Source organism: Helianthus annuus, chromosome 1, assembly GCF_002127325.2.
Source record: "Helianthus annuus cultivar XRQ/B chromosome 1, HanXRQr2.0-SUNRISE, whole genome shotgun sequence".
Lineage (NCBI taxonomy): Eukaryota > Viridiplantae > Streptophyta > Magnoliopsida > Asterales > Asteraceae > Helianthus > Helianthus annuus.
In genome coordinates, this window is record NC_035433.2 from 29620717 (window position 1) to 29645243 (window position 24527).

Genomic DNA, 24527 nt, shown 5'->3' on the forward strand with positions numbered 1-24527 from the left:
ATTATGCATCAAAGAATCAAATCAAACCATGCCAAAACTCTAATCACAAAATAAAAAATCACTTTCTTTTTTTCTTAATTTAATTTGTGTTCATAAATACAACAAATTAAAAATATTCAACCTGAATACTCATTGGCCTTTCTTTCCAAAGCTGTTATTAATGCATACACTCGGATTCTTGCAAACAAGTATCCGTCATTTCGTATAAATGTATTTAATCCTGGTTTTACGAAGACAGACACGACGCATCATAAAGGGACGTACACAGGGACGGAATGTACTCTTATTTCTCGTCGTTTCTTCTTTCAAAACGACATTTTAGAATCACACGACACTATTAAATATATTCAACACAGGACTGCAAAACAGAACTTCAAATCAAGTGTTCACAAATAGTTTGATCTGTGTTATATGATATAACATTTATATGGTTAATCTTGATTAAAAAAATCTCGATTGAAATTGTCAAACGATCACGAACACAAAATTCCTAAACGTGTCCTAGTATAATGATGTATATAGGAAGTATTTACTATATGATGCCAAGCTCTATGACTCTGGTCAAGGGGAGAGCATGAGCTCGGCCCAGGCTAATGAAGTCGCCTTCATCTCTGAAGAAGATGATGTGTCGATTCTATTTTTCCAAAATGGCACACAATTCTTTCATGGATATACGGTCTTGGGGCCTTAAATGTGTGCTGGATTTCCTTGTGAACACATATATCCAGATCGCGTTCTTCAAACGAGCTCGGAAGAACACATATCACCTTCATGGCTAATCGAATGTGCGCTACTTTCTGATCTCATCACAAGAGTTTTCCAACTTTCAAAGTCATCAAGCTTCAAGACAGAAAACTAAATGTTATGTTACTTTCATTAAATATTTACATATAATATAACCATAGCATCAAAATTCAAACAGTTGTGTTACTGAAGTATACCTTTGGCCAACCCACCCACCCGGCCCGTTTTCGAACCGCGTCAAAAGGCATGTATTTTGACATAAACAGAATGAAAATAGACTTACAATGGAGATGCTCATACAATGTTCCGTCCGACGCATATTCAAAAACTAACATTCGTTGACGGGCTAGTATCTATACAATACCCAAGCAATTTCCCTGTGTTTTCATGACTTAGCCTTGCCAAATCAGCAACCTGAAATAACAGAACAATTAAACAAAAAGAATGATACAGCAGGGTTCATAAAAAAGTAAGCTTTTTTATTGAGTATAATGCCATTTTCGTCCCTGAAGTTTGGCCAGTTTTGTGACTTTCGTCCAAAGGTTTATTTTTTCGCAACTGGATCCAAACGGTTAGAAAGCTTGCAATTTCCAACTGAAGCAGGTTTGGAAGGCTTAGCAGGTGAGCTCTCTTCCCCAGCCCCCATGCTATCGATAAAGAACAACTCAGAATGAAGCCTAAAAGGGTTAAGTGCCTACGACTTAGACGTTATCAACAAGTACCTGGAAGCATCAAATGCAGTGCGGGTTATTTAACTCCAGTCAAAGTACATAAAAAAAAGAATATAAACAATACAGGTTCTTGTCATATTACCAGTCTTATATGTATTTGCAGTAGATGACCTCCAATTTAACTTAACTGAAGAAGCCTTCTAGTTTCCAGGTATCATCCTGCACAAAAACAAGACCATTGAATTTTGAAAGTTATTCATAGCACAAGACAGTAGCACAGAAGATATTCGTAGAACATAATTTCTAAATAGAATACATAAAACACAACAAAAATGAAAAAAAAACCCACAAAAACAAAGAAAGTAAAACTCATGTGAGACACCATTAAATCTCCCTATTCGAAAGCTTTTCTTCAAGCCTATAAATAAAGATTTATCATCACACCATTAAATCTCCCTATTCGAAAGCTTTTCTTCAAGCCTATAAATAAAGATTTATCGACACACTACTCACCTACCACCATCTGAAGCACATATATCGCCTGAGATCACCTCACATGGCCTCATGTGCACTTAACAAAACCGAGTACCAAACAACTAAATTCTATCCCAAACCAATTTATAACTGGAATCATAATTTTGATAAATAAAAGAGCAGTTTGCATTCAACAAATTTGAACAAGACATAAGATGAGTTTAACAGTCATAGATCTACAAACCCAATTCCATGCATGTTATATGAAGGATCTACACATGAAGAAACACTAAATCTACATAGGCATTTCTTCCAAGATCACCATAAAAGGTGGGTCGGACAGATAAGGTAATCCTTTTAGATCCAAACGGGTCAATTTTGTGGGCAGGCCGAAATAGGCCAGGTCGTGATAAGCCGCCCACTAATACTTTTTTGTAGCAATCATGATACAAATTCTTACATATTATCAAAATATGGCAGATACAATTTCTTTTAAATAAAATAATTTAAAACACACATTATGTCATTTAACAAATCGGTTGCTTAGTAAATACAAATTTTAACAACAGATAACAATAAACAGTAGAAGTTGATGTAGGTCCCTCGGAGGTTGAGGTTTAACCTATTCCTTGTTATGTTCAACACTCTAGCAAGTGCGGAATCCAAGCTAGAGTGCAACCGGAGTTTAGATGAAAGCAAAGATTACAAAGAGAAAGATAGACACGCAAGATATCAAAGTTTTCTCTTGTATTTCAGTGGACACGGTTACAGACCTTGACCAAACTGAAATGCTCTCTATTACAGACCTGGGTTTCACACACAAAAGCTCTCTACACCTTGAACAACCTTACACAGAACTTGTAGAACTAGTTGTAAAGTGAAACCCTCATGGGTATATATATACCCATACTAGACTGACATGCACGAAGGATAAATGTTCTGGTCGAAGGATCATCTATCGACCAGAAGTATCTTCGAAAGACTTCGAAGGATCTCAACATACCTCGAAGGATAGTATATCCTTCGAGGTCCATCAATATCCATCGAACCATAATCTTTCGAGGACATCTAGGTCATCGAAGGATACTATTCAACCTTCGATGACATCCTTCGAAGCAAGACATCTTTCAAACACTAAGTGTTGAACTTAAAACATTAAGTGTTGATGTTTGGCCAAGTCAAACCAGGAGGATGGTTGACTTGGTCAAACACATATTACAACACATAAACAACATACAAAAGACGTAAACACAACCGACAAAAGACATCGTTTTATACATTACAAAACATAGACAAAGTACAGACACAAAGTGCACCAACAAACTCCCCCTTGGCTGTAGCTTTGTCTTGGTCTTCATGTCTTAAGTCTCTAACGCCCTTTCCACGGCTAAATGATGCGACGACCATGCACTTCCTGCGTTGATTAACAAGTTGAAGCAGTATCGGGCCATCCTTTGAAACTTCATGGCTTGATCTCGATCTTGAACTAAGTAATTGATTTCATGATCCTTCAAAACAATGATATCCGATCTGGACATATTTGTAATCCACATCGGATCGATTATCCTGAAGTTCTCCGAATTGTCTCTGAACAAGATCACAGCTTCACCGGTATCCGCATCATAAACCCAGCAGCGGAAATTTTCAAGAAAGTCGGTCTTCATTTTCAGTAACGGAATCTTCTTCATCACCCTAGGAGGATCGTATACCAAGCGATAACGAGCGGTGTTAGTCTCTGGATCAAGAGTGAACTTGATTTGCTCGTATCTTGGAAATTGAGGCTTGTACAGAGGATCCTTCCAACCCAATCTTCTCTCTAACCTGAGCTTCTTCGCGAATAGATCCACCATATATTCTTTAGCTCGATTGATTACATCAAGCTGCGCCAACACTGCCACATCATAATATGGAAGTGTGAGAATACTAAGGAGAGTCCTGAAGTATTGAAGACCAGATTCTCTCTTCACAACCATGCAATGTAAATCTTTCACAAACATCCAGCTGATGATGCGACCCCTAGCCTGATTTTTCTCCAACATCATGTAATTAGCCTGATCCAATGGGGCAAGCGGAGGAGGATTCCTAGCAAGGAAATCCGCTCGCCATTCATTAATAGTTTTCTCACGGCTTTCCTGAGCTGATGGCGAATCAGAAGACAGATTTTCAAACTCTGCGGTCTTTTCAGCAACAAAGGTATCATCAAGAGCATTCATCTCGGTATCGTCCTCTCGAACATACACAGGACGTTCAGGATCAGAACTGATGAAGATTTCATCAATTGAAGAGAAATCAGTCTGATCCTGTACCAGTGGAGTAGCATCAATCAAACACTCAGCAACATCATCCAAATTAGTTAAGATTGCAATCTGTTCATCAGTCATTTCTGAAATAAACTCTCCCTCTTCCAGTAGTTCACCCGTGATAGGATGAAACTTTTGAGCACTTGAGGATTCAGGAGGATCTTCAGTAAATGTTTCTGGTTCTAGGCTGATCTGTGAAGGGTCTACAGACATTTCCAAAGTCTCAGTCTGTTCAGTTGGCCCTGTAGAAACTGTAGGAGCAGACGGAGTATCTTGAGAAGTACCAGATCCGCCTGCAGCACCGGATGCAGCTGCACCGGAGCCTGAGGCTGTTGTTTGATCTGGATTAGCAGCATCATCATCCTGATCATCCTCACGCCTTTCGGGAACTATTCCTAAGGTTTTACACCTTTCGTTCCACAATGTACCAACCTGTTTATACACCCTACCAAAATTGCTGTGCATGGGCTTGAAAGCTTTCATCAGTCTATCATCACGATTACTTACCATCTCCCTCAACGCTTTTGCTGAATTTTCCAAATTAGTGCTGTGTCTTTTCATGATCTCCACCTCTTTATCCCTTGCCAAGTTAGCCTTCTTTAATCTATCAATTTCTTCAGCTTGTTCTTTGATCTTCATACTTTGAGCATTTACAATAGAACACAGCTGATTGTGAGCCTCTGCATCCTTCACTCGTTGTACACGATGTTCTTCAATCGTTCGTGTATGTCGACTGACAATAGAACCTAATTCACTGATTTGTCCAATCAGGAATTGAATCTTTTCAGCATCAGATAAGCCAGAAAGAGTTTCTGCCAGTGTCGGTAGAGATGGTTCTGGTCCGGATGACCCAGATTGACCAGTAGCTCCTGTAGGACCGGAAATAACAAGAAGAGGTCTAGGATGAGTACCTGAGGCGGGAGTTGCAGGTGTCTGTTGATCAACAGACACTGTGCGTGTCCCAGAAGACCTTGGCGGAGAAGACATGAGATCCATCGTCTCAGAAGCAGTCAGCTGATCGCCAATTGGAGGTAACTGTTGCTCTTGCTCAGTAGAAGGTTGTACTGACACTGGAATAGAAGAATCAACAGCAGCCTTCTTCGATGCACGTATAGTTTGCTTCTTTGCCTTCCTCTTCTTAAGAAATCCAGGAGAAGTGAGCGTATAATCCTCATCATGGTCGGATTCTTCATCATCACCTGTCTTCTTTATCTTTACAAACCGGGGATTCCCGCGTTTGTCAAAGACTTTCTTCAACCCTGAAGGAGGAGGATTATCATCATCAGAGGATGAACCATCACCATCAGGACCTCCTTCCTCTTCAGAAGATGAACTGCTTTCATCTATTATCTTCCTCGTCTCATCGACCTTCCCTTTACCCTTGTCAGTCGCCACAGAAGCAGACTGACCAGCTACATCACCAGTACCACCAGCACTACCACCCGTTTCAACTGCTACATCACCACCACCAACACCAAAATCAGGATCTATAGACACATCCTGAATCTCTTCAGCAGCAATGTTTATATCAACTTCAGCACGTGCTGCAGCAGCAGAGCTACTAGAAGACCGTCTAGTTGCTTTGATTCCATGTTTAGCCGTGAGTTGCACATCAGCCATAGCAATTAAAGCTGGTTCTTCATTATCAGACACACTTCCTTCACGACGCCATCTGTGATTCTGTGGAGCCTCATAGTCAGGAGCATTTAGATGACCAATCAGTTTCCTATTCGGATCCGATCCCTTGTAAACCCCCATAGACTTGAAGATTAGCAGTGTGCGGTCGTTCATCGAATTCACAGGAAGCACATCTGCCGTAGCTTTAGCAAGATCAGGAACCTGGTCATTTATCATCATTTGCAGAAACCGAGGATATAGCCAAAACTTGGTGTTAGTTCACTGTGTATCAGATGGAAGTGGTCTCTGAGTGTTCTCCTTGAGGTTGTTGAAGATATATCGCGATATATTAAACGGCTTGTTCAGAATCAACGCCGTAAACAATCCCGTCAGATCAATAGGAGACAGATCATACCCAGACCGCTTGTTGCTTAGGCAGTGAATGAGAATGTGCAGAAGAAACTTATATCGAAGAGGCAGAAACTTCTTGTTGATTTGATTGGTAAGGACGTTCTCGCTGTACTTAATCCTTAGCAATAACCCTCGCTGACACTGTAGATCTATCGAAGTAGGGTCTTCAGGTTGATCTCCTAGTTGTAGGCGTTCTCTGATGGTGTTTTCAGTGATAACAACAGGTTTATCCACAACAACAGCATTGATTACTTCCTTGTTTTCCACTGTTTCGATCGCAGCTGTATTCCAGAATGCCTTGATGTATGACTGATAGGCGACATGCTGAGTTGTGATAGCGTAGTTGATTCTCGACCGATGTAGATACTCCATGATTCCTTCAAACTCTGCACTTATACTTCCAATCGGTTGTAGATACGCCGTCATATTATGTCTAGGCTCAGACATAGCCTCAACTTCTGATTTCTCCTTCTTTGTAGGCTTTGCGCGCTCCTTTTTAACCTTTGGTGCCATCTCTGTGCATCAAAAACGACACGTAATAAGACAAAGTCCATTTGATCAATTAGGGTTTCATACTTGGAAATCTTTCAATTTCTTGAAATTTTTTAAGTGTTGAACTCTTCGAAGGATCCAAGAATCCATCGAAAGATCAAATTATGACACGAAGGATGGAAATCTGATCGAAAGATGTCGAAAGATGTTATTCAATCTCGAAAGATGTTACTTTTCTTGAAGGATACAGCCTTATCGAAAGATCATCTTACGAATGAACAAGAAATTTTGAAGGATATCTTGATCTTTCGAAGGCTAATCAATCGAAAGATGATCTTTCAAGATATGTACCATCTTTCGAGATTCACCTCGAAAGATGCGGTTTAGCACATCTCTCGAGGTGATGACTCATCATCTTCCGATACGGCGACTCATCATCTTCCGATACGGCGACTGTTCATCGGAATGATTTTTCCGGTGGGTTTTCAATGTTTTTCCGGTTAAAACTTTAAATGATTTTAGTTATGTTTTATGTCAAACATTTACACATCAACATCATCAAAATCATTACCATTTTCAAATCAAAACACTTTACCCAACCCAGACATCGATACAAACCCTAACATTTTAACTTTGCCTAAAACCTTCATATCCCCTGTTTTAGCCAAACCAAACATTTTGTCATCAATGTTCAACAGATTCAACACACACAGTCAGATACACGATAAACACATGATTATAAACATTATCATTGATTCAAAAACAGAAACATAACATTCAGATTATAAGATGAACATTTATGAATAATGAAATATGATCGATGATAAGATTATAATGTTCCTGTTTAAATGTTGGTTAAGTGATCGGAACATAATCATCCTACCAAGTATTGCGAACAAATCCTGATATCAAAAATGAGATTTTGAAAATTTTTGACAGAGTTTCGAGAGGATTATGAGGGTTTTTAAAGATGACTTTTGAAACTGATAAGGATGAATGATGAAGAAGACACCTTTTATACTCTGCCTCGAAAGTCTAACCGTCTCGATAGACTCAAACCCTTCGAAAGATGAACAGTGTTCTCGAAGGATTACCTTTTGTTCGAAGGATCCATATATGGTTCGAAGGATCCAGATATTTGAAGGAACTGGATCGAAGGATGCCAGATATTTTTGGATCCTTCGAAAGATATCCTTCGATCTAAGATCATCTTTCAAAGGTTCTGGTCAACTCGAAGGATCACTTGGTCAAATCTTTCGTTGACCAAACATCTTTCGACAGAGACTGTTTGACTTTCATTGATTTTCTTGACCATCTGATCTTTCGAGGGCCAATGCTTCCTCGAAGGATCAGATTTCCACCAACACTTTGAATTTTTTTTGGGAAATTTCCAATTTAACCCTTCAAATTTTGAGGTTTTCCAAAAATTGACCATTTTGAGAGTTGTCCGTTATGAAGTTCAGCAAGGTTAATTTTATGAAGTATTTCGGCTTGTCAGGTATCGGATCGAGCACCAACATCATTCAATCAAAAATAAAGTTAAGATGAAAATCTTTTTGGATTTTGAAGTTTGATAAAAATAAAAGGCAACAATTTTAAAATCCTTTGAATGTTATCAAACGACATCACCGCTAATGTCGTGCTGATATGCACCAAACGACAAAAACTGTTTAAAATTAAAGCAGTAAATTAAGCAGAAAGTAAATATGTACAAACACAACAATATTTTTGCGAGTTTCTGGCGAAGAGAATCATATCAGCTTGCGGTCTTTTGTCCAAACACACTTCCTTTTAAAATTCTTTTACAGAAGCGGATAAGTATTCTACCACAATTACCGATATTGTTGTCCACTTAAACTCAACGATCAGGTGTAATCATAATACAATGAGATACGTTTAAGGTATGATTTATACTTACCGACCGGTGTTCATCCACTCACGACACATTCCCGTATCAAGGTATGCACGAGAGTTCATCATACTGGGAAGTATACCATTTATCATCCGTTTTTGACGTATATATATACAATGTGAACAAGTCACTTATTTGAGTTTGAAAACAAGCCCTATGTGATAGAATCACTTATTGATGAGGAACTTGATTTTCGATGCATGAGGGCACAGGAGCAAGTCCGTGAACAGGTCAGTACTTCCGTACAGCAGAGAGACGAACTTGACTCCCGGATAAATGTGATATTTTATCACTTATTTTGATGGACATGTGATTGTTTATCACTTATTGAGGTCGAATGCAGTATGAGATATGTACACGTATGTATGGTATCATGGAAGAACTTAGACTTTGTCTTTTATAGAAACAACCATGATACCCAGATGATAAAGAACATAAACCCCGAATATCTCAGAACCTCGGCAATCTATCAAACGAAATTTCGGTACCAAGACCATATGCCAATGAACGGTTCCCACGCGGTTTTCAGTCTGTTATGTTTATATCTCCTGCATACTTTAAAATGATCGTGAGTCTACCGGTACATCATTAGTAGAGCTACTTATCATTTTCTTTTTCTTTTGATTTCTGGAAACATGTTTCAACCGACCTCTGATGTAATATCACTTTCTCTTATATTGCCAAGAAACTCATTTTTGTTTTTCTATTGTTTTTGTGTTTTTCTGAATTTTCTCCCCCTTAAATGCAGAAAGTAAATAAATTAAAGACATATTTTTGTATTTTTGTGGTTTTTCAATGTTTTTGTATTTTTCTTGAAACTTTCTCCCCCTAAAATTCAAAAATAAAGAAAATGAAAAATATTTTTGGATTTTTGGTTTTTAGAAAAATATTTACAAAAACGATTTCCTGATGTCGGTTACTCTTGCTTCACCTTAATGCCGTTTACCAAAAGTAAATAATCAAATCTTGATTTATCAAATGCTTTGGTAAAAAGGTCGGCACGTTGGTGGTCGGTATGAATATGAACCACATCGATAAGTCTCTTTTCAAAGCAATCACGTATGAAGTGATATTTAATATCGATGTGCTTCGTTTTCGAGTGCTGTACAGGATTTCTAGTGATCTGTAAGGCAGCCTCATTATCAACATAAATAGGAGTAGTTAGGAATTCAAAACCGTAGTCCCGCATCTGTTGTTGGATCCATAGAACCTGGGAGCAGCAACTAGACGCAGCAATGTATTCTGCTTCACATGTAGACGTAGCCACACATGTCTGCTTCTTGCATTGCCAAGTGACTAGGCGATTGCCTAAGAACTGACATCCTGCTGTAGTTGATTTTCCATCTTTCTTGCAGCCGCCGAAATCAGAATCACTGAAAGCTTTAAGATCGAAGTTATCATCCTTAGGATACCATAACCCGGTGTCAGGGTAAGTCTTCAGATAACGAAAGATCCTTTTGACAGCAGCATAGTGAGAGACCTTCGGATTCGCTTGATACCTAGCGAGAAGACAAGTTGGATACATAATGTCGGGTCTTGATGCGGTGAGATACATTAAAGATCCAATCATAGCACGATAGAGCGAAGAATCCACAGCATCTCCTTCGTCATCCGGAGTAATTCCATGATTCTGAGGAAGAGGAGTAGAAATTGGCTTCGAATCGGACATCTGGAACCGGCTCAAGATGTCCCCGACGTATTTGGTTTGATGAATAAAAATTCCAGATTCGGATTGATTTACTTGCAAACCCAAGAAAAACGTCATTTCACCCATCGCACTCATCTCGAATCGATCTTGCATCACCTTTTCAAATTCTTTACACAACTTATCATCGGTAGAACCAAAGATAATGTCGTCGACATACACTTGTACCAACAGAAGATCTTCACCATTCTCTTTGATGAAGAGGGTACAGTCGATCAAACCCCGTCTAAAACCATTGCTGAGCAGATAGGTAGACAACGTTTCATACCAAGCCCGAGGTGCTTGATGAAGACCATATAACGCCTTGTTTAGAAGTAAAACCCTGTCAGGATGTAATGGATCTTCAAACCCCGGTGGTTGCTCGACATATACTTCCTCCTCGACTACTCCGTGTAGAAAAGCACTTTTGACATCCATCTGGTACACCTTAAATTTCTTGAAAGATGCATAGGCTAGAAAGATTCTAATAGCCTCCAGACGAGCAACAGGAGCATACACTTCATTGTAGTCAATGCCTTCAATCTGACTAAAGCCTTGGACAACCAACCTTGCTTTGTTTCGGACAACAATCCCACGGTCGTCCTTTTTGCACTTGAACACCCAGCGAGTTCCGATCTTTTTGTAGTTATCGGGCCTATCAACCAATTTCCATACGCCCAATTTCTCAAACTGCTGAAGTTCTTCTTGCATTGCTTCCACCCAGGAATCATCCTTCAATGCCTCTTTCCAAGATTTAGGTTCTTCTTGGCTAACGTAGCAGGCAAAGGACCATTGATTCTGTTGTCCCGATTCTCGTATCTCAGCATACAAGCCAGCATTTTCGTTGTTTCTGATTTGATTTCTTGTCCTTACACCACTGAGAACATCACCTATTATATTCTGCTGAGGATGAATGTTATGAATTCGGGTTTCAGTAACTTGAGGAACTTCAACATTTGACCTCAAGTTAGTGATATTTAAATTCCCGATATCATTCTGAAGCTGGTGAGTTGTAGAAGATGATGCATTTTCTTCTTGGATAATTGGCGCAGACACTGGATCCGTTGCTTCTGAAGTACCTTGAACCGGACGCAGTGCTTCACCATCATTTGCATCAACATACTCCTCATCTTCCGATGACAAATTGTAATCGACAGCATCATTAAACACCTCATTTGAAACGAGATTGTTGACAGAAGAAGACGCTTGTGAGTCAACAATGATTGGACGAGCTAACTGAGAGCCAGTCGCATTCTCGCTTTCAGACAACATTTGAGCAATTGCATTATCATCATCAAATGTAGGCAGATTGAATGAGTCGAAAAGACCATCATAATCGAACATCCATGGTTCACCAGAAGGCTTCGGAGGATTAGAATATCTTTGGACTCTTACTTCACCCCATTCTTCAATCCTTTTGGTAGTCAGGTTCCATACTCGCAGATTAGGAGTAGCATACCCAAGGAAATAACCTTCGATAGCTTTGGCACCAAACTTCCCGTCAGGCTCAATCATGGTACATGGTGCACCAAAAGGTTCTAGATATTCCAAGTCAGGAGTCTTCTTGTGTAGGAGTTCGAAGCACGTTTTTCCATGTCTTTTCACTGTGAGAACCCTGTTTAACGTGTAGCAAGCCGAGGCAACAGCTTCAGTCCAGAATCGAACTGGAAGCTGAGACTCAACCAACATGGTTCTTGCAGTCTCTATTAAGGTTCTGTTCTTTCTTTCAGCGACTCCATTTTGTTGTGGCGTGTACCGAGAGCTGTATTCATGAAGGATTCCTTTTGCAGTGCAAAACTCATCCATAACCTTGTTTTTGAACTCGGTACCGTTGTCGCTTCGAATTCGCCTCACCTTTAGAATATACAGATTTTCCAACAGGGTGATCAAATTCTTCAGAATTTCTGGAGTCTCGCTCTTGTGGACCATGAAGTCAACCCATGAAAATCTTGAGTAGTCATCAGTAACTACCAAGCAGAAAACTTCTCCGTGCACACTCTTGTGTTTGACAGGGCCGAAAAGATCCATATGCAAACGCTTGAGTGGCATGTTGACAGTGTTAACCTTCTTCAATGGATGAGATTTCTTGGTCTGCTTTCCCTTTTGACACGGCACACAGACATCTTGAAGTTGAAAGTGTTTCACATTGACACCTCTCACCAAGTTGTTTTTGACAAGGTGATTCATTTTTCTGAGGTGAATATGACCCATTCGTCTGTGCCAAGAGATTGTCTCCTTTTCAGTGGCCTTTGAAACAAAGCAAGTAACTTGTTTGGAATTCGTTACTGCTTGGCTCATATCAAGGACATACAAATCATTCACCCTTGGAGCTGATAAGAGAATCCATTCTGGGGGGATCTTGAAACCTGGCTTCAGCACATAACAACCGGCATCATCAAAATGCACGGTGAACTTCTTGTCGCAGATTTGAGAAACACTCAAGAGATTGTGATCCAATTGCTTCACATAATTGATCTTGTCGAAACTCACAATCCCATTAGAGATCATTCCCTCGCCGGTGATATAACCTCCCTTATCTCCCGCAAACGCAACATATCCTCCTCTTATACTTCTCACATCGAAAAGAAGACGATAGTCGCCAGTCATGTGCCTGGAAGCCCCACTATCAACAATCCAAAGACTATTAATAGTTCCTCCTGGAGCCGCCTGCACATGCAATTAACACATCAGTTTGAGAGGGGGACCCAAGCCTTTGTTGACTTGGGTCGTCCTTGATCATCAAGGAAAGTGATCTCAATCACTTGATGATTAGGAAATAAAATTTCTGGTGCTCCCCCTGACTTAATTACCTGTTTTTGTTTCCAAGCTTGTTTTTGTTTACCAGTATTTGAATTAATTGATTTTGTATTTACTGGTTTTGCATTTGTAGGTTTAGCTTGAACAGGTTTCTCATTCTTGACCTCCGATTTTAAGGCCTTCTCAATTACCTTTTTGTTCTTTTGTTTTTCTTTCTTTTCCCTTTCTTTCAAGACACGTGGGTCTTGTTTCGGGGAAACCGATTGTTTTTGGTAACTGGTTTCTTGGGGAACACTTGTTTGTCCTTTCAACTTTTTCAAGTATGGGCAGTATCTTACGATGTGCCCAATTGTTCCACATTCAAAACACATTCTCCGCTCTACGAACCTCGGAGAAACGTGTTGATTACCCGACGAAGAACCAGACACTGAAGTTTGTGATCTGGATGTGCTTGGACCTAAATCACATCCGTTTGTGTGTTGGGTATAATTGTTTTGCTCATTTCGTTTCAAAATTCTAACTTGTTTTACAAATTCATTGTTAGATTTGTTTTGAAATGTTTCAAGTTTGTCCGTACCCTTTGATTCAACAAACTTCACTATCGGTTTTTGTTTCTTAACAGGGGCTTTCCTGTTTTGCACCTTTTGAACCTTAGGTTGCTCAACCTTAGATTGTGGAACTTTAGGTTGTGCAACCTTAGGTTGTGGAGCCTTAGACTGTTCAACTTTAGGTTGTTGAACCCTTGGTTGTTCAGTCTTAGGCGACTGAGCTTTTGGTGCTTGAACATTCTTGTTCTGAGCCCTCTTTTCTTGCACCTGGCTCTTGCCTTTTCCAGAATTCACTTGTTGTTTTCGCTCAACTGGCAGTGTTTGGTTCCCATGTTGTTTTCTAATTTGTTCACGTGGAACTGGTTCACATTGAGTGACAGTGACTTTGTTACCTTTGTTTCCCAAAAACTTATCAGTTCGTCCTTCAAAAATTTTCTCAATTAAATCTTGATTTACATTTTTGATTGGAAAATCTCTGTCAGAATAAATTTTGCTGTCTCCCTTGAGCGTATACAACAAGTTATTCGTTTCACTGCTAGGTACACTGGGCTTCATTGCCTTTGGTGTTTCAGCCTTACTCGGTTTCACTGGTGGATCACACAAGATGTGATTCTCAATTGGAATGTCTGGTGTAACCGAGTTAGACTGTGGCTTCACAATTTCTTCAGATTCATCGTCTGAAGAGTCAGCATCCTCAATGATGGGAGGACTCTGTTCCTTTTCACACGATGATGAATTTTCCACATTCTCAGAAGCTGATTGTTCCGAGGAAGATGTACCAGTTTTGAACCCGAGGCCTGCAGCAAAGTCATCTTGCGCAAGTGGCACAGTAGGTTCAAACCGGGGCATATCCTCGTCATCAGGCTGTTTTGAATAATTGTGGCTCATTGGGGGAGGACATTTTTTGTATCCAATACATTTTTTATCCCCCTTTTCCTTTTGAACACTGATGATGTGATCCAAAACAAAGCGGGAATTGGAATAACTGTCCAATTTCTGCTTGATTGCATCACACTCGCATCGAGCTGTAGCTAACTCCACCATTTGTTTCTCAATTGTGTCAATTAAGTTATTATTAGCATGTTGTTTTCTCAAAACAGCCTTTTGTAATTCAGAAACATCATGTTTTAATGACTTAATTGTTTCTTTAAATTCTTTTTCATTTTTGGTTAAAAAGAAGTTAGCTTCAGATGCTTTGGCAAGATCAACAATCAGTTCTTGATTGTGTTTTTGTGTGATTTCAAACAGACTTTCCTTTTCTGCATATTCTAGACATTTAGCACATTCAACAACAGCAGAAACAGAGTCAGGTTTAGAATCACATACCTGTGAGGTTTGTCCTTCAACATGAGCCATGAAGGCTGTAAGAAAAGAGAAAGATCCGTCTTCAGAGAAAAATTGAGAAAGCTTCTCAGAAGTTCCAGCAGCTTTCTGGCAAAGAATAGACCTTCTCTTGCATAATGCTTCAGCATCAGCCAATAATTCATCAACCTCCAGATCTAAAGCATCACTTGATATATCACCAGTATCAAGTGATTCACCATCAACACTTCCACTGTAACCCGAGCTATCTTCATCTTCTGAAGATTCACCAGCAGACACGGGTTCTTCAACCTTTTCAACTACTTTGGCATAACAAGCTGTGCCACCATTACCTCCATTACCTCCTTCTCCAAGCTGAACACTCCAGTTACAAATCTCATCAGCTTGAACAACTAATCCTCTGTGGGGATTAGAGTTTGAGGATCCAGAAGTATTTCCTCCCACGGGAACTAATTGTCTGTCAGAATTGTTCTGTTGTTGCTGAGGCTGTCTTTGATTCCTGAAAGGATTCTGATTGCCTTGCTTGGGTGGCTTCTGACATTCCCGTTTGAAATGACCCTTTTCACCACAGTTGAAGCAGGTGACAGCATTTTTATCAAAACCATACTTGGTGTTGTTATTGCTTTCCAAGCTGGTTCTCCCCGTTCTTTCCATAAACTCTTTAGCTCTACGGATAGCACTAGCAAGAGCCCACTTTATATCCATCATCTCAAACTCTTCTTTATCAACCTGCTGATAATCTTCGTTGGTTAGGTTGATATTTCCAATCTGACCCGCAACCAACCCACAGTAGGCGCTAACCAAGGTGTTCAACATCTCCATATGTTCCTTGGCTATCTCAACACTGACTTTTGAAAAATTGGAAGTATCCAATCTGACAGTGTTCGGATTGGAAGTAGCTTGAAAGCTTGAAGAACTTCCATAAAATCCCTGCTGTTGTGGTTGTTGCTGTTGAGCTCTGTTAGGATCCAGGAAAGGCGGTGGAGTGAATTGTTGAGCTGTCTGCTGTTGTTGTTGTTGAGATGAAGAATCTGGTCTTGAATACATCATTGTGTATGCTGAAGGATCAAATTGATTTGCTGTTGGAGGTCCGGTGTTGGAGATGAACGCTGTTTGAAGCTTAGCATGCTGAGAAGCTGGCTTTTCTCCAGTAATACCACCTGCAATCCCAAAATACATCTCGGGATTCTGAGGAGTGGTTGTTCTTTTCGCCTTGAGCTTTTCTTCAACATCTTTGTTTTCCAATTTCTGGATTAGCTCATAAATGGTAATTGTATCCAGAACACCGTTTTCCTTGAGAATCTCAAGATAACTGCTCCACTTTGCTGGTAAGGCATCAGCAAATCTCCTCACCATATCTTGTGGAGTGGCAGAGACTTTGAAGGCAAACATTTCACTCAACAGATGGTGATATCTTGTAGACAATTCTGATAGACCTTCATTCTCCATGCAGGTAAAACCTTCAAACTCTTTCTTTAGCAACTCCTGCTTGATCTTTCTTGATTGAGCATTTCCTTCACACCTTAACGTGAGCATATCCCACAAACTTTTGGTAGTCGTACAGTAGACGAATTGGTGGTATATATCTCTGTGAAGAGCCTGCGTGAGAATCATAAATGCTTTCTTTTCCAATTCAAACTTCTTCTTATCTTCATCAGACAGTGTGCTGTAAGTTTCTGGATTTGATCCTGCAACTTCCAACTCATTTTCAAACGAAGTGAAGAAACACATCCATAAGTCTTGACCTTGCCCCTGAACATAAGTTCTCAACCTTTCTTTCCACCATCCCCAATCATTGATGTGATTAAGCTTTGGCGGTTTCGTGCTTGTACCAGTTTCACTATCGTTCTGCATCATTGCTTGAATGCTGTTGCTTTGATTAGTGACCAATGCCCATTGATTTGCCGTTATCATTGCAGCTTGAGTTGGGGCAATAGCCTGCATCCAAGCAGTTTTGTTGAACTCTGGCGCAGATTGCGTGGTTGATGATTGCGTAGATGATGACTGTGGAGTCAAAGTTGTCGTAGTCCACGCAGAAGGATCCCATTGACCATTTGTTCCCATTTTATAATTAATATATTAGGTGAAAATAAATTTAGAAAATTGATTTTCACAAACTATATTAAAACTTGAAAAATGACAACAGCCGAAGGATAAGGATCGAAAGACCTGAAATCACAAACTGTTAAATTCAAACAGATAAGACTCGAAAGATGGCCCGAAAGATAACACTGTTCGAAAGATCAACAGTATTCGAAAGACTACTGTTGAGTTTTCGAACAAAAACTTCGAAAGATTCCCCTACTCGAAGGATCCTTATCTTTCGAAGACAAACAGTAACTCGAATGATGGATCTTTCGAGAAGATTCCTTGACTCGAAAGATGGCACACTGACTTCGAAGGATTGTTCGAAGGATAGTTATCTTTCGAATCTCCTGAATCGAAAGATGATCTGTCGAGCTCGAAAGATATCTTTCGAACACACTCTGACACACTGACACAAGGTTGACTGAAAAGTGACAGGTTGATGTGGTTGGTGAACCACCTTTCGGCAGAAAGGATGTTCTGCACAAACTTTTCACCAACTTTCACCAACTTTGAAAATTTTGCCAAAAAGGGAAGCTTCTTATCCACACCTAGCAACCGGAATATGACCGGAATATTTGCCGGAAAATAGCAAACCTTTCAAGACAAAATTTTAAGTTACCCAATCCTTCCCACACAACACCCGGTTAGTTTAAAACACGTTTTTAAGGCTAGAAAGTCCAGAAACACACTAAAAACGGGAGTTAAACCAAGAAAACTTTTGTCCAAAACACAAACCAAAGTCTTGCACAAACCCGGTTTTAACAAGGAAAAGAGCCACGGCTCTGATACCACTTGTAGGTCCCTCGGAGGTTGAGGTTTAACCTATTCCTTGTTATGTTCAACACTCTAGCAAGTGCGGAATCCAAGCTAGAGTGCAACCGGAGTTTAGATGAAAGCAAAGATTACAAAGAGAAAGATAGACACGCAAGATATCAAAGTTTTCTCTTGTATTTTAGTGGACACGGTTACAGACCTTGACCAAACTGAAATGCTCTCTATTACAGACCTGGGTTTCACACACAAAAGCTCTCTACACCTTGAACAACCTTACACAGAACTTGTAGAACTAGTTGTAAAGTGAAACCCTCATGGGTATATATATACCCATACTAGACTGACATGCACGAAGGATAAATGTTCTGGTCGAAGGATCATCTATCGACCAGAAGTATCTTCGAAAGACTTCGAAGGATCTCAACATACCTCGAAGGATAGTATATCCTTCGAGGTCCATCAATATCCATCGAACCATAATCTTTCGAGGACATCTAGGTCATCGAAGGATACTATTCAACCTTCGATGACATCCTTCGAAGCAAGACATCTTTCAAACACTAAGTGTTGAACTTAAAACATTAAGTGTTGATGTTTGGCCAAGTCAAACAAGGAGGATGGTTGACTTGGTCAAACACATATTACAACACATAAACAACATACAAAAGACGTAAACACAACCGACAAAAGACATCGTTTTATACATTACAAAACATAGACAAAGTACAGACACAAAGTGCACCAACAGTTGATACCCATTTTTACTCATTATAACGCCATACTGAGCTAATAGTATGTTACAGTTTCAAGTAACACCATCTGAAAAACAGGCACTATTAGTATTAACACACATATTAAGTAAATGAAAATCGGTATGTATATCATTTTGGATTTCTAGGATAAGATTAACTCACTATATGTTGTCAAAGGCGCCAGGCGCACTTAAGGCGCAAAGGCCGTGCCCGAAGCCTAGGCGCAAAGGCCGTGCCCGAAGCCTAGGCGCAAAGGCCGTGCCCGAAGCCTAGGCGCAAGGCGCTTAAAAAGCGAGGCCCTAAGATAAGCAAGGCGCATAAACTGATGATATTCGAATATTAACAGAGCTATTTATAATCACTTTAAAAAAATGCCAAAATAATATCACAAAAAACTCACCTGGTTAGAATGTAAACCAATTTGGTATTCAAGTTATGTGTTTTCAAATAATGTAAACCACTTGAACCAACATGTGTGAAATACTTTGCAACTCCCTCAATATCTGATCAGCAGTAGCAGCCCTCTGAAGTATCAAAAACATGCATCGCAAACAACATTAACAAAAAACAACCCAAATCAAATACAATGATTAACAACTCAAACCCTAACCAAAATCTATTCTACAAACATAAACCACAAAAAACAAACAACTTTCCACCACATAAACCAAACCCTAGATCAATAGACACCCAGTTCAAAGGAAATTAGGCTGCTGAAAATGTATGCCACCCAATGAAAATTTTAAAAAGAACAAGAGGAAAAATTATGAAAGTGAAAAACTTGGTGTCAATCTACTTCTATACCTTTAGTGGTGGAACAAGGTTAGCCATATTTCGGACCACAAAAGCTTCACCAGGTTGAAATCCTTGGATATATGAGGGGGTAAACTCTTGAATATGCACAAGAAATCACCAGGAACTGTTTTTTAGAATCGTTAGTGAGCATAACAATCACAACAACCTTGAATAGCTAAGTCATAATAATAGTTGATGGATAAACACCTTTGGGGCTTGTGCTTGACTTCAAGAAACACTTAAATAGACATAGACTTTAAGAAATCAAAGTTGCAACAAACGAATTACTCTTAAGAATTCGGAAATCCCAGCATGGTCTTCCCAGTTTCCAAAAACTTCAACTTGGAATCACAGATCTGGCCAAAAACCAAAACAAAAAACAATAATCAGCCAAACAAACTCACTTAAACATTTCATCAAACACCTTATCTACATTACTACACACTACTCATAAACCCACACCACACAAACAAAGAACAAAATACAAAAACGATATGGGATCTTACTCGAAACAATGTCGATCTCCTGCTCTGTACTCAACTGACACAAAGATCAACGCTCTTAACTTCTTCTATAAATCTTCTTTTGCCTGAAATTGGGTATTCAAAACCCTAGGTCTGCAACTTCAGGTTGCTAGGTAGCAGTAAAACCCTTTTAAACGTAGAATACTAAACTAATAACACAAAAATGATTCAAGAGCATTATACAGAGAGAAGATGTACCTGGGTGCCATTTGGTGATGACGAAGAACAGGGGCTAATCGATGTGTGGTAATAGTGTATTGAGAGAGAACCGAAAGAGAATGGGAGGTGATTTGGTGCCAACTGCCTTTTTTCACCTTTTCGGGATGTATGTGAAAATATGTGGCCAGGGTTTCATGTGCTTCAATTAGGGATTCAAAATTTGAACCGGGACTGCAAAGAGAAAAGGATTTGGGCGGGATTAGAGATTCAGGTATCGTTTGAATGATGAAAGATTTTCAAGATTCCTAGAACAAGGGTTGCAGACCTTCATCGATCTGGTGAAATCCTCACAGATCTAGTCATGAAACTGCATCTTGAGAGATCTGGCATGATGTTCTTGAGTCACCGAGTGTGAGAGAGAGAGAGAGAGAGAGGTGTCTGATGAAGTTTTGTGAGAAGTTGTGAGAGAGAATGGAATGGAAAAGTTGATCCGTGTGAACTGAATATCAACCGTTCAGATTGCGATCCGTGTGAAAAAGTGAGAAAATGGACGGCTGTAGATGAACCAGTTGAAGGGTAATTTGTTTGTGTTTCTTGATGCTTTAAGTGTTGTACATTGTGCATTCAGTGTTTTTTCAACACCTTGTTCAATTACCATCTTGTCCTTCTAATATCCTTATTAAAGTAGTATAGATGATAGGCAAGTATGGCACGCATTATCATACATGTTATAATGAATGTTGATGCATAATGTCTATCGCCTGCGTCATCAGCCTATGTCGTGTCAATTACATGTAATAGTTTGAAATAGTTAAGTTTATGTGTTGTAAGCCAGGTCGCACGAAGTGGTTCTGTCCAACTCGTGCGGACTGGGTCTGTTATTTCGTGCTTTCTGGCAAGCCTATAAATAGGCTAGTAGTGTTCTTCATTTGAAACTTTTTTGAGAATTTTGTAACGAAGTGCTGACGGATTCTCTCCGTACCAAAACGTATTATATGAATGAAGAACATGTTTAAAGTGACTTTCTACTCTTCTACTCTTGTTCTAACACTGATTGACGGTTTGTAGTCTGATTCCGCCTTTCTAGAAACCAGATTTGACTCTGATTGACTCGTTTTGGACGAATCCTCGATCCTACAAGTGGCATCAGAGCTCAGGATGAGTCAAATTTGTTGATATCAGTGTTTTGAACGGTTTAGAATCACATACTTCTACTCTTTCTTGGATTTTCAGATGATTTCACGGATAAAATGGATGGAATTTTAGATATTATGTGTAAAACATCATTTTGAACAATTGTACAAAGTTGCAGACCATAAATCGAACTAAAACTGATCCAAAAATGTCAAAAACTTGAAATTTTGATAAACTAAGTCTTCAAACGAGGTGAAACTGTCCAAATCGTATGAAAATGATGTCCAAATCGTGTGAAACTGATCAGGTCGTTTGAGTTTTTGTCAAACCGCGTGAAATTTTTGTCCAGATCGCACGGATTGGACCAAGTCGTTTGAAAATTTCAAACTATGTGACCAACTCGTGCGACTTGAAGTTGTCACTTCGCATGGTTTGGTTAGTCCAGGTCGTTTGAAACATTCAGTTCATTTGAAAAGTTCAGGTTGTCTGAAAGGCCAGATCGTTTGAAAGTCCAGGTCGCTTGAAATTGTAATTTTTCAAAACTTAGAAATTTTTCGAAACATTTTTCAAAGTATAAAAATGGACAATCAAGAGTTTTACAATGCGTTTTTCGGAGTAGGTATGACTGTTCAAACTCCAGCAAGTATAGCTCAGAATGTGAACATGGAGAATGAGCTAGGAAGCATGCAAAAACCACCGAAACTGCTCAACATTGAGGATTATTCGGGGTGGCAGGATAGATTTCGCACGTGGGTTCAAGCGAATCACCTCGAATGTTGGCTGAAAGTTGAAACGAAATATGTAGTTCCTATGAATGAAGGTGGTCTTCCGAAAACCCTTAACACATTAACTCCGGCTGAACAAGAAAACTTTAAAGCCGAGAAGAAGATGGTCAGTATATTGCAACATGCAATTAATGAAGACATTTTGGTACCGTTACAGCATCAGGGAGATGCACAATCTATTTGGAATGCTCTTAAAATCAAATTTCTTGGAAGTGTTTCAATGATCAAAAGCAAAAAGACACTACTGAAAAAAGACTTCGACATATTTACTGCGATCAGTGGAGAATCAACAAAAGAATTGATTGAGAGGTACTGTCACTTGGTAGTGGAGATGAAACGTTTGAATATAGATAAAACAAACGAAAAGTGGGTTGATAAGTTGGCTGACACACTACCACAAGAAGAGTGGGGTACGTTCTTATTGGTTTTGAAGAACAACTTGGAATACGTGGGTTTCAATTTGAGTACGTTTATTTAGAGAATTGAAGCTCAGGAGCTTGAACTTCGGAAGATGAGGAAAATGAAATCTGAAAACGTACAGCAAGATGTTCAGCTTTATTACAAAGGAAACTCATCTGCCACATCTGCTCTAAGTCCAAAGATTCAAACGACATTCAGTGCAGATTCTTCATCGGGAGTACCTCAAAGCATGCCTAACAACAACTACTCACCGTTTTCAAATTACGAACCGAATCCTAAAGTTCAGAATTTTCAAGAACAGGTTTCTTCTAAAAGTTCTTCAGGTTCGAATAATCAGAGTTATAGTCATGGGATACTGTGCAATATCGCTGTTAATATCAAGAATGGTCAAGATTTTACCGAGACAGCCACAAAGCAGCATATAGCACTTATAGCTTCTGTACTTGAGTCTTACGAGAGTCTAGTAGCCGGACGAATTGGTAACCCAGACATGACTAAAGAAGATTACGATCAAATTGATCCCGAGGAACTAGAACTCATCGATATAAAATGGGGTATGGCGAGCATTGTGAGAAGAGCTCAGAGGTTCATGGAAATTACCAGAAGAAGTAGTCTCGCAGGTCCTGATCCTAAACTTGGATTCGACAAATCAAAGGTGACTTGCTTCAAGTGTAAAGAGAAGGGGCACTTCATGCGTGAATGTCCGAACAGAGAAGTTAATAACCACTAGAATCCATTCGCCAACGATTATTACCGACAGGTAATCTATCATAAAAATATTCAACAACCATTCAATCCACGACCTCAAATCGAGAACAGTCCATCCAAACAAACAGAAAAAGCTCTATTGGTGAATCAATATGACGAAAAGATTCCAGAAGGCTTCAGTTGGGATAGGTACGTTCCAGGAAGTGGTCTTGCAATGATGGCTGAAATTATTGAAGAGCTGGAACCGGAAATCGAGGAATGTGTTCATGAAGTTGAAGAAATCAGTGAATTGATGACTGAATAAAGTTTTGCAGATTTAGAAGAGGAGGCAGCAGCGGTCTACTATTATCAGTCTGAACAGGAGGTTATTACTAATGCATTTAAATCTATAATGCCAGCTAATGTGTTTGATTCTTTTGTAGGTTTCTTTAGTGAACCGACTACGGGTTTTTGCCCACAGTACGAAGTTGAACAAACTCCAGTTCAAGAGATCATGATGTCTCAAAGGAAATGAATGAAGAGACTTTGAAAGAAATAGCAGACAAAGCTCTTATATTCAAGCTGCAAGAGATAGAACAAACTAAAACATCTTCTGATAACAATGAGACCAAAGATGCAACTCAAGAGTCAGTGTCAATTAAAAAGGAGTCAGGACAGAAGTCCGAGTCCGATGACAAATCAGAAAATGTGAAGTCCGAGTCCGATGACAAATCTGAAAATGTGAAGTCCGAATCCCGAGAGAAATCCGAGTCTGAGTCCGGAGAGTTTGGTAAATCGGAAAGTAAAAATGATAAACAAGAAAATGTTTTTGAAAAAGTTGATCCAATTCTTGAAAAACCATGCGAAAACTGTTTGAAACCATGCATGGATTGTCTTGAAAAAGACAAACAGTTTCAAGAGTTGAAAAAGTTTAACGACAAATCGAAATTTGATTTTAATGATGTTAAAGAAGCTTATGACACTTTGTCACGATCAATTAAAGCGATTCACACTGAGAGTAAAGAAAATGATAAAATTGTTAATTTGCTCAAAGCTACAGTCATGGATAAGCAAATGTCGATTAACATTCATCTGGACAAAATCGCATCTCTAAAGAAGGAACTTGAATTGATGCGCATTGAGACAGAAAGAGTTGACAAAAAGTTGATCAGTTATCTTTCATCTTCATATGTGATTGATCAGATTGTTCCTCAACAAACTGAAGATAAACCAGTTTTCAAAAATGTTCCACCCCCAATATGGAATCATTATTCTCAGAAATATCCAGACGGGGTGGAGGAGGCATTGAATCTCAAACTGAGAACAGAAGAGAATGAGTTACTGAAAAACATAGATGTTACATTCTCTCCGTCTGACACTGACAATGAGTCACAACTGGTTAAAACAGTTGTAGACTAAGTGTTGAATGAAGAGAGTGATAACACTGATTTCAAAACGGTTAAAATTCATTTTGAG

General features: G+C 39.3%; 1 long non-coding RNA gene across 14 annotated transcripts; it reads right to left on the reverse strand.

The window, feature by feature from the left end:
- Positions 1-332: 332 nt before the first annotated feature.
- Positions 333-20485, reverse strand: LOC110922532. 14 transcript variants are annotated; one of them, XR_004893260.1, is made up of 10 exons: positions 20351-20485; positions 19849-20256; positions 19550-19698; positions 19352-19466; positions 18948-19071; positions 18710-18846; positions 18551-18614; positions 1558-1634; positions 1028-1466; positions 333-840 (listed from the first exon to the last, which is right to left on the reverse strand). It is a non-coding gene; the product is annotated as an uncharacterized LOC110922532 (long non-coding RNA). The 14 variants fall into 14 exon arrangements; XR_004893252.1 differs by having other exon boundaries at positions 19849-19975; positions 20065-20476; XR_004893253.1 differs by having other exon boundaries at positions 19849-19931; positions 20065-20474.
- Between the last annotated feature and the right edge of the window lie 4042 nt (positions 20486-24527).